Source organism: Erigeron canadensis, chromosome 5 (assembly GCF_010389155.1).
Source record: "Erigeron canadensis isolate Cc75 chromosome 5, C_canadensis_v1, whole genome shotgun sequence".
Taxonomy (NCBI): Eukaryota; Viridiplantae; Streptophyta; class Magnoliopsida; order Asterales; family Asteraceae; genus Erigeron; species Erigeron canadensis.
The window spans coordinates 36,981,795-36,993,230 of NC_057765.1; the positions used below are offsets into that span (position 1 = coordinate 36,981,795).

At 30.5% G+C, this 11,436-nt stretch overlaps 1 long non-coding RNA gene across 1 annotated transcript; it reads right to left on the reverse strand.

Annotated features, from left to right (window-relative positions):
- Positions 1-5,928: 5,928 nt before the first annotated feature.
- On the reverse strand, positions 5,929-10,928 carry LOC122600903. Its single transcript, XR_006324107.1, has 3 exons — positions 10,718-10,928; positions 6,692-6,774; positions 5,929-6,191 (listed from the first exon to the last, which is right to left on the reverse strand). It is a non-coding gene; the product is annotated as an uncharacterized LOC122600903 (long non-coding RNA).
- Positions 10,929-11,436: the final 508 nt, after the last annotated feature.

The window sequence follows — 11,436 nt, forward strand, 5'->3', positions numbered from 1 at the left end:
CTTCTTTCCCGTATTCCACTTTTAGTTGGTTTGGGATAACTGCAACCATTAAGTCCCTCTAGCATGAAAATGTAGTAAAAATGGTACGTTATATATAATGAAGAACGTTCAATTAAGTTGCATGTTGGTGTTGATGAGCAATGGAAAAATGTACACTATAACAAATTATTGTTTTCTTCACATTTATTTCTATGCGTTTGATGAGATGCATAATCTTTTGATTTTTTCTTCATGCATATACACATAGGTATATAAAATTTTAAAATAAAATTTATACGCTTAAAAATGTATAGAGTATATATTAGATAGAGTAAATGTATAGCAATAAATAGTTGTCTTACAGATAATAGTTGTATCACTTATGGTTATATATAGCCTTCCATTATATCAATGATATCAACGAGAGGCTACATATAGCCATCAATGATATAATTATTATCTGAAGTACTCCTACACGGTTGACAGCTATTTATTGCTATACATTTACTCTATCTAATAATATATAATTCTACATATTTAAATATGTAGAACTTAAAATAAAACTCTATACAATTAAAAGTGTATAGATGCTTAGATTTTACACACTTCAAAGTATATAGATTAAAATAAATGTTCAAAATATATATTTGTTATTGATATAGACATATGTATTAACAGAAAGATTGAAGCTTATCCCCATCATCTCATTGGCCGACCTTGACCCCTGTTATTTTGATTAACAGAAAGATAGTTTATTTGTTATATATACATATAAAAATAAAACTATGAGATTTTTGGTACATATAGAATACTTATACTACACTACATATAAATTATTTATCCTTCACACTTCTCTCATTTTTCAGTAATTGAAATATATTCCCTTAGAATACTTACCATATTCTTAATTAAATTATTTATTGTATACAACCTTAACCGTTAAGCTAATTAGATCTCATTTTACATCAATTACTGATACTTTAATAACCACACCATTATTGTCACTACCGTCAGTTAGAGACGATATCAGAAAAAAATTCCAGAGGGGACAAAATTATAAAATCTGTGAAGAATAAATGTAAAAGGGGACAAAATGTTTAAAACCTACAGAAAAAATTTAAAAGTCCATGAGAAATTAAAAAATACATGACAAAGTTCAAATTTTGAGGAGAGACATTAGCCCCCCGTTGCTCCCCCCCCCCCCCCCCATTAGTACCGCCCAGGGACGGCTTTACAATGGGGGCAGTGTGGGCAACTGCCACCATTCCAATTTTGGTACAATGTAATTTTTTAGAGATATATTTGTAGTTTTATTCTTAAATAATTATAATAAACAGAAAATACATTATACATATAAATGTCATCATCGTTGCCATAAGCCTCTTCTTTGAAAGTATGTTACTTATGTTGTAAGCATTAAGTTTTGACATAAAATCTTCTATTGGTAAAGTAAAAATCTCCAGTCATTTTGATTTTTAACGAAGTTGAAGAAAGTGTTTTATTTGTTTGAGTAATTGTATCATACATTGATAAATAGTATAGTTGTATGTGAAAATGTTATTTTATTTTCAAGTTATTATATAATAGTAATCATAATAGTCAGGTCAAAATTTAAGTAGAGGCTAAATTGTAAATTATTGATTTCGATGTACTTATTTATGTTGTTTAATATAATGTAACTCCTTCGTTATCACATGCTCTAAAATTGCAAAGACCAATGTTCAGTTAAAGATAGATGTTCTCATAACTGACACCCAGACGAAATTATTTTAAGGGTCCATTTTTTCGAATTCTCCGGTGAGAGTTAACTTTTGTTTAAAAAAATTTTTCCACTCAAAGATGACTCTGATAAATATAATAAAAGACCTTTAAATTTGCCCCCTCACAAAAAACGTCTCTGGTACCGCCCCTGGCGCCAGTGTCACCACTGCCGCTACCGTTGTCGCCGTTATCGCCGCTACATTACTACGTCGTCACATTGTTCAAGGATATAACTAACATTAATTAATGGATTTTATGGGAAGGTGATATATATAAGGTACAATGGTACATCTACAAGTTTTAACATGTTGAATTAATGTCATAGTTTATGCAAACTGCCACTGGGAGATGATAGGTGGCGTTTGGTTGTACTTCCGTATTAATGGAAGTATTGGAGCTCTTAACGGCAGAGGGTGTAATAATAAGGCGTCTGGTATCCCGACCATATTTTTGGTAACCCGACTAGATTATTAGTGACTGGGGGGCCATTTTTACTCTACTAGATTTACCATTACAGACAGGGAGACCCACACTATTTTGGAGCGATATGGTCGAGATACCAAAAATGTTGGTCGAGATACACCAGGCGAATAATAATAGGTAGGAACTTGAAAAATATTTGCTACACTTGTGTTTTTAATCATAAAGTTCGATATTTTAAATAGAGTATGAAATTTAGTATGTCATTGCAAACAAAACGTAATTATATTTTACATTAGCATTTGATAGATTATCCAACCCTGAACAATCTTAGTTATTGGTGGGCTTTCACCTGCATTGCCTTCGCCCAGGACATTAGAAAGGGCGAGAAAGGGCGACTTTTATATTAGTTTCCTTTATGCCCTTAAACATAAAAGATTTAAAAATATAGTAAAGTGTTATAAAAGAGTACTTCACAACATTAAACCATCTAAATTATTTATGTAAAGACGTACAGATTCATTAGCTAAACTAGCTGGCTACTAGCAGCAAGGGATCAGACTGATTCCAAAATATAACAATTTAATGTGTTAAAAATTCATTTGATCCAACTGAATTTTGAACTATTTACATCTTAGAAGATCAATATCCAATAAGGAATGATATTCGTACCATAATTTTTGAGTTATTTACCATAAGCATGCTTTACACACTTATATAATATCCTTTACTAATTGTACTGTATGGTAAATATATTAAATTTTGTGGTATAAATATCAATTCTCATATTCAATAATCGTGCAAAAATAACATCAAATCGTTACCTAGCTAGCCTATATTTGTTTAATTATATGTCTTCGTTCTTGTTTTTTGAACGGCTATTTGGTCTTTTTGTTATGTGATTCCACATGATTTACATCATTGATTGTATGAGCAATCACTAAATTAAATCGAATTGTTTTTTTTTTTGTTCTCGTTAATTGAGTAGGTGTACGTTTGAAATAAAAATAGTGATTGATTTGTATTTGTATCTATATCTCTCTGATAGTCCATTATTAGTTTTGTATATGTAAATAAAGATGAGGAGACAATGTACGTGTAATACAAATACCGTGTCATTTATATTAATTAATTGTAACATTTTTTAACCCATTTAATTCCAATTATTGCCTTAAACATTCTTTTTCATTTTCACACACTCATAATTACCGCCTTACGCATAAAGCTTGAAATGACGATTTACATATATTAGAGTAAGGTATAACAAAAGCATGTTGGTGGTTGAGAAGCTAATTAAAATTTGGATTGGTTCCATAAATTTGTAAGCCAATTTTCATGAATGAATAGCGACTGAATTTTGTGTCTTATCTTGAGCAAAAGAAAAAAATGGTATGAGTGGGAACATTCTCATACCGCATTAGTACTCATATCACACATAGTATAAAACTCATGACTAGTGACTCATCATTCTTGCATATGAATCACATTATATATTTTTTATCTATTTGTCATTGACAAATTTGAACCTGTGACTTGTAATCTTCATTTATGGATTCATGTGATCACATGATTACGGTACCGGTTGATATATGATCACTTGGTTGTTACCTTGAGTAAAAACATGGATTTTGGTGTTACAAAGATATATGTTGCGATCGCTATGTTCATTACGTGTGGGATTACTTCTCCTTTTTGGGTTTGATTAATAGATGTCGTCATGTGTCATATGATTTAGCAACTTCACTATGAAATGTAAATTTACGACACCCCATCGTAAGTTTAGTAGTGTACTGTCAGAATATTACGGAGTATTCTGTATACTTGTTGTTTTCGAGTTAAAAGGTCCATAAATGGGTTATACGAGTAAATTTAGTTGATCGTATTTAAATATGATATACGGTAACACACACACACATGTGTGTATATATATATAATAAACATTTTAAATTTTGAGTCGTGTCATTTCGTTAGCAGAAATGCATGTTTAGTATTAAATAGGAAAAAAATAAAATAAATAAAGGAGGGCTTCATGTCCTTGAAACCACGTTTTATTTCTCACCTCGTATTCTCGTAAGGGTTATGTACCAGTAAAATAACTCAACTTAATACTCATATGATTTATGCATCCTTAAATATTGAACCTGCATTCCTTAAGTTCATATGTAAGTTCAGACTTTATTGGTTATTAATAACACTCCATCTATTGATGAATTGGTTTTGTTTAATATTAGATAGAGAGATAAGTACTCATTACTTTGTTTCTCCCCCATTTTCTAACTTGACACTTCGATGGAGATTAAGAGGCCGGCATTGTAATTTTAAAAGATTTCAATCTATACATATAAAATCACCATACCGTAATTTGTCCCGTATCACAATAACTTTACATCAAAAAAGAATTAAGGGCTAATTTTTCAAAACAATCTCAATGACTAATCTAGGGCTCACCATTTTACAATATAATATTCAAACACACATATAATAATATAATAAATAAAAAAAAATTGTCTTTTAAAAGTATTTTTAAAAAAAATGTGATGTGTCAACTCTATAATTTTACTTGACAATTGTCTTTTAAAAGTATTTTTAGAAAAAATGTGATGTGTCAAGTCTATAATTTTACTTAAAAGGTCTATATTTTAATTATGATGTCATAAAGAATTTACACTTTTTTAAATTAAAAGTAGGTCACTAAATGCTTATTTAAAGTTATTAATCTTTTATTTATAAACAAAGAAAATTATTTTATATAGTATATAATATTCTTTTATGTTTTGTAAATGTAATAGGTACTTTATCAATATATAAATATTGTGTTATTCAATTTACTATCTCCAAAAATTACTTGCATATTTTTTAGCTTTATAATTTTAATTAAAATACCCGGGTTAAACCCGGGTAAATTCGCTAATATATAAGTATTCTTTTATGTTTTGTTAATGCAATAGGTACTTTATCAATATATAAGTATTGTGTTATTCAATTCACTATCTCCAAAAATTACTTGCATATTTTTTAGTTTTATAATTTTAATTAAAATACCCGGGTTAAACCCGGGTAAATTCGCTAGTAAATTAGAAAATAAAAAGGTTCGACAAACACTGGTTCGCCACTGGTTTTCTTAATTTTTCATATGAAATCAATAAATCATATATGTAAACTTTATTCGCAGAGCAAACCACTGTATGTCTACACTTTAGACTCTAGATAGATTTCACAAGTTTTCAAAAAAAAAAAAGTCCATGCTATATTTTAAAGCTAGGTTGCAACACAAACCTTCCATAAATTAAAAGTAATTAACACAACACAAAAGTAATGAATGATGATAAATCAACATATATATAGTATCGACCATAGTCTCATGTAATTAAATATGAACATATTTTCCCACGTAGTTTTGGCCATTTTATGTGTATTTATTATGTCATTTCTATATACTTTTGATATTTTATGGCATTTGTTAGTGGTTTTAGGTTCATAATATGGTTAAAAATGGCGAGAAACATCATGAGAATACTTTATTGTAGTTTACGGACTAGTCTTGAACAGATTTGGACCAAGAAATCAATGATGGGCTTCCTAAATAATTAACAAAACAAGATAAGCCCATGAATTCTTTGTGACTCAGCTGGAGGGGACAAAAGTCCCATACGTGGACTTCCAAAGGGAATTGGAACGTGAGGTGGCAGCGACAAAAAGCCAAGATGTAACACCCCAACAAGACGGAATAATGGGATATCATAAGGAAAGCACAGCACGACATGGAAATTAAGTAGATCCAAACTAATGCATACAAAGGATTGGAAATCCATACAAATCATTCAATTACAAATACCGGATCATACAAAAATGCATAAGGAGCACGCCCATCAAACGTTTACAAAATAATAGTTCAAAAGATGGTAAATGATCCTAAGCATAACCCATAATCGGGAACTATGAATCACGGATCCATGAAGTCCAAGTTCAAGTTCAATCCTAGCTCTTTTAAGCAAATAATCATCCAATACGTCTTTGGTTAATCTGTTCACCTGAAAAGTGTACTAAAACGTGTCAACGTAAAGTTGGTGAGTTCGTAGGTTTAAATAACGAAAATCAAGTGTGTCGGGATATCCACCGTTAACGATATACTAGGATTAGGATACCTAATCAAGGAACCCTAAAAGGTTTCATGTTATCACAAGTCAACACAAATCAAAATCAACGTCCAATAATCGTCCATATACATGCAATATCGTCCACATTTAGGTTAAACAACCCATATCCACGGTAATGTTCATACCAGGTGTGGATTCGTCAATCCACCGTCCACGTCCACGTCCATAAATATATGAATAACATAACGTCTTATATAATATAAACCAATGACTATTATCACACATATACGTCCATTAACACATATCACAAGTAAACAATTAGCTAACTGATGCCCCGTTCCATATTATAACAAAGTATATCATCCGACAATGTTTAAACGACCAAGTACACTTTCCACCCTAAATAATGTAAACATAGGGACTACGAAACTCACCTTCGCCGGTTACGAGCAATTTAAGATTGAGTTACAATTATTCAATGAGCTACAAACGTTCAAGGATCTTCAATGCTCACGACCTATCATTATGTTATATGACATACGTATTAATATAGGTATGTGTACATATTTGCATATTTGTATGAACTCATAACATTTTCTTATCATATGTACTCATATTTATATATGTATTCATGTATATATCTATTTGCAGTTTTGTACACATTAGCTTATAAATCGACTTTTGTTCATTAGTCTTTAATTAAACTTTTGTTTTAAAAAAAACTGGACTTGGACAGCCAAAGCCCAAAGGGAAAGAGGGACGGCACAAGAGGAGCCCAATCCAAACCCAAGAGAATTAGGCCCTGCTAGAAACAGAATAAAAGAAGGAAAAGTAAAAGGAACGTAATTATATATATATATATATATATAGTTAGGATATTGTGAGAACTTTGAAAATGTCAAGAACTACGAAAACCAATATCAGATTTTATTAATCTAAGGGTTAGAATAAATAGTGATAGTTTCATTATTAACTTGAATTTAATGAAAATCATTAAAAACGTAAAAGGGCAAAAACGGAACACATCACAAATTAACTACTTGACTCCACATATTACGTTTTATAAAACTGGATAATTATGTCCACGTGCATTAAGCATCTGACTCTACAAATTATGATCATTTTCCTTTATTGTTTTTTAATAAAAATTCACATCAACAAAGTTAATTCTGTTTAAACTCAATTTAGTTCATTTGTTCTAATAATAATACTAGTATATGAACACACGTAAATTATCGTACACGTATGTACTTATGTAATTTTGTTGATGACAATTAGCAAATTTAAGCTGCACATATGTGTACAGAATGTACGCACATGTAAAGTTGTAAACACATCATTTTCATTTAAAATCTATGTTAATAATTCTAAATGTGTACATGAAATTGATGTGTTCAAATACACATTAGCATATGATATTGTATACGAACACATATGAACATATAAAAATGTATATGAGCACATGCCCACATATGAAGAAACACATGAAAATGATGGGTTAGAATCCATATATGAAATGTACACATATGACATATGCACATAAGAATTCATATTCGTCTTGATATCTAAAAGGAAGAACATTCATAAAAGCTTTGACTCACGAATAACATTCATAAAAGATTTTTACAAAAAAAAAAATCAAAAAATGATGAAAACTAATTAGCGTGAATTGAAGGTTGAGGGAAAATGATGAAAAGTTTAATGATGGAATAGAGAAACAATGCATGATAACCGATTGAGATATTCAAGGAATCAGATAGTTTAATTCATGATTTTTTATTGTTCATTTAATAATTAATATAATTGTATTTATAATTTGACCATAGTATCCTTACAACTTTTATTTAAAAACTATTTCTCACAGTTCTCGACAATTTCTTAGTTCTCATTTTAACTTTTTACTATATATATATATACATATATATATAGAGAGAGTTGAGTTATTGTGAGAACCAAATATTTATCGAGAACTCTTTTATATGAGGGCAGTTTTGTACTTTTGTTATATATTATTTAAATAAAAAATAATTAAATAATAATCCCATAAATATCTCCACTATATGCTCCAATAAGGTTTAATGCTTAACTAATTTCATGTTTTTTTTATCTACGCCATCAGTATTATATGATCTAACTAGTGAATCTATAAATTATATTCAATGGGTGTTTAATGATTTAATACGATTTTACTGATTAAAAAACCAAAAACTTTATAACATGTCCTACATTAATTAACTACGTAGTACTTATGTAGCAATTAACTTGCTTATAATTCGGATAAACTATTATAGATTAGATGTCTTTTGGTTCATATTTCGTTGTGTATTTTTTATTATTAAAAATAGACAAGGTTACCTATTTTATATAAAATGATGATAAGAATTTTCTCAAATCATACGTACACCTATGTACTCTATAAAAATGGACACATATGTACCTATGTAAATCATATGTACACCTGTGTACACATATATACACTATGAAAATGTACACATATATACCTATGAAAATTATATGTACATCTATGTACATTTTGAAGATGTAATAATGTCATGAAAAGTAAATGAGAACACATATGTACATTACAAAAATATAGTAAAGATGTTACACGTGAACATGATAAAATAACACTATTTTATAGGTAAACACACTTGATATTCATAGTAAAACGAAATTTTCCACGAAATATACTAATTTAATGTTCACATAAAGTTGTAATCGTTGATTAAAAATATAATATCCCTAAACTCACTATCGATTTTACTCAAGGTCTTGAGTTCGATCTCTAGGGATGTCAAAACCTTGGGTTTTTTCTCTCCGAATACTTGTAACGGTTCATGCTCAACATCTCGTTGTCTAGGGTATGTGCAAGACTCCATCATATGACGAGGTTTTCCCGATGTCGTATACCGACTAAATATTTTGAAAAAAAAAATATCCCTAAACTAAACTATATAACTAAACTACTCGTAATACACTACGAGGTTTTTTTTTAACATGTATGCAAACACATTCAACAATATATGCTAGCTATAAAGATACTATCGTTGATTGAAAAAAAAGTCCCAAAACTAAATTTTTTCAATATGATATAAAAGAGATATTTTAAAAGATAGCAAAGAATAGTATTCACGTATTAGTACAACTTTAAAAAAATAACATGGAATTCTGTTAACAAAATTATTAAATAAACTAAAAAAAAAAAAGAATTTAAAACATGATCAAACCACTATGTACAAGCCTTTGAAATCGAAAATACAATCTTTTGAATTCAAGACTTCTGTTTTTAAAATTTATATTCCAATTATACCCTGTTTTAAATTTTTAATTTAAAAGAATTCACAATAATTACATGAATGTCATCAAATTATTTTAGCCCTTGATTTAATTAATTCAATGATAGGATTGGTTCTCGTAGTTCTTGACATTTTTTATGGTTCTCATTTTAACTTTTTAATATATATATATATATATATATATATACTTTATATACGCATAGGAGATGTCTTCTCCCTGAAATAAACAAAAACTCGGTTTATGGTTTCTTTTGCCACCATCAAACAGAAAACGATCCAAACAGAGATCAAGAAGACCCCACACGACACAGGATTCAAGGCAAGAAGAAGAAAAGAAGTTGGGCTAATTTCTGGAAAAACTGAAAATCCCCACCACCGTGATCTACGGTGGTGGCCGGCGTAAACTACGGTGAAGGAAGACAGAAGGGCGTAAGGTACGGTGCTGGGAGGCGTAAGGTACAGTGGTGGCTACTGAACTGGCGTAAATTACGGTATTTTGGGGCGTAGGTTACGCTGCCCCCGATTTGGCAGTTTTGGCGTCTGTTGGCGTAAACTAGGCGTGAACCAGGAAATTCTGGCGTAAGGTCTAGATTGAAGAAGCAGAATGGCGTAGCCTACGCCAAGGAAGGCGTATCTTACGCTGGTGCAGGGGAGCAGGGACGATCTGGGCAGGAATTGAAGAACAAGAACAGTTGACTTTTGAGTCAACTGTTTGACCTTTTGAAATCAACTAAAAATCGAGCTGCTTGGATCAAATTGCAGTTAATTGAGGCTTGTTTTGGGTGTTGTTAGTCGAGATGAACCTAAACCAACTCGACCCTCGATCCAAAAACGATTGCAAATCATTGTTTTTGAATTTAAATTGTTTTTGACCTAATTTTTGTATAAAACCCTAATTTCAGTTTTTAGTGGGTTTAATCCGAATTTATACTAGGAGTCGACTATATTAGATTACAAACATGATTTAAGTCATAACCCCCTCCAAGAAATTGACCCATATCATCATTTTGGCTTGAAACCCGGTTTTGACCCATTTGAAGCATTAAGAACCCTAATTTGACCTTAAATCCGAATTTGACATAGCAAGTGATTCAAAGATGTTTATATATTAATAAAACCCAAATGTATATATGAAATGAAGTCATTGAGACGAATTTGACTTACCAAAACTCCACCAAAGCTAAAAATCCGAATATAAGCTATAAAACAAGATTTCTTGCACTTGAAAACTTGATTATTTGATATGATGATTAAATGATGATAATGATGATGGATTTATGACTAGTTTAGTTAGAGTAACATTTAATGATGATAATTTGCTAGAGAGAGATAGACATGAAAGTCTTGCATTAAGTGTGTGAGAGAGAGAGAGGTGGATGAAAGGATTGAATGAATGGATGAGAGTGTAAGAAGTTGATTGGGTGGGTGGATAGGGTTGGTTCATGGGTTATGGGTCGACCCATGGATCACCCGATTATATTACTAGTTATCAAATAAATCGTTTCACGTTCTAACCCAATCAATACGTTCACATAATCTCGTTTGGCATAATAGCACATCATTAAATTCGTTTTTAAATGAATTAATTATATAAACTACTAGAGCAATTAGTCATTCAACACATTTAAGTCAACGGTTCGAGAATCAATTAATCACGTTAAATCACTTTTAATAAAAGTCAAACGGGTCAAATTTTACAAATGTTACACAAGACACTTTGTTTTTGCTTTTCGCACAAAATAGCCGCAATTAGGGTTGTAAACGAACCGAACGAATATGAACGAAACTTTGTTTATGTTCGTGCGTTTAACTTAACGAACGATTCACGAACAGATAAACTGTAAGATGATAATGAATTCTCTTAGGGTTTTCCCTTCTCATTA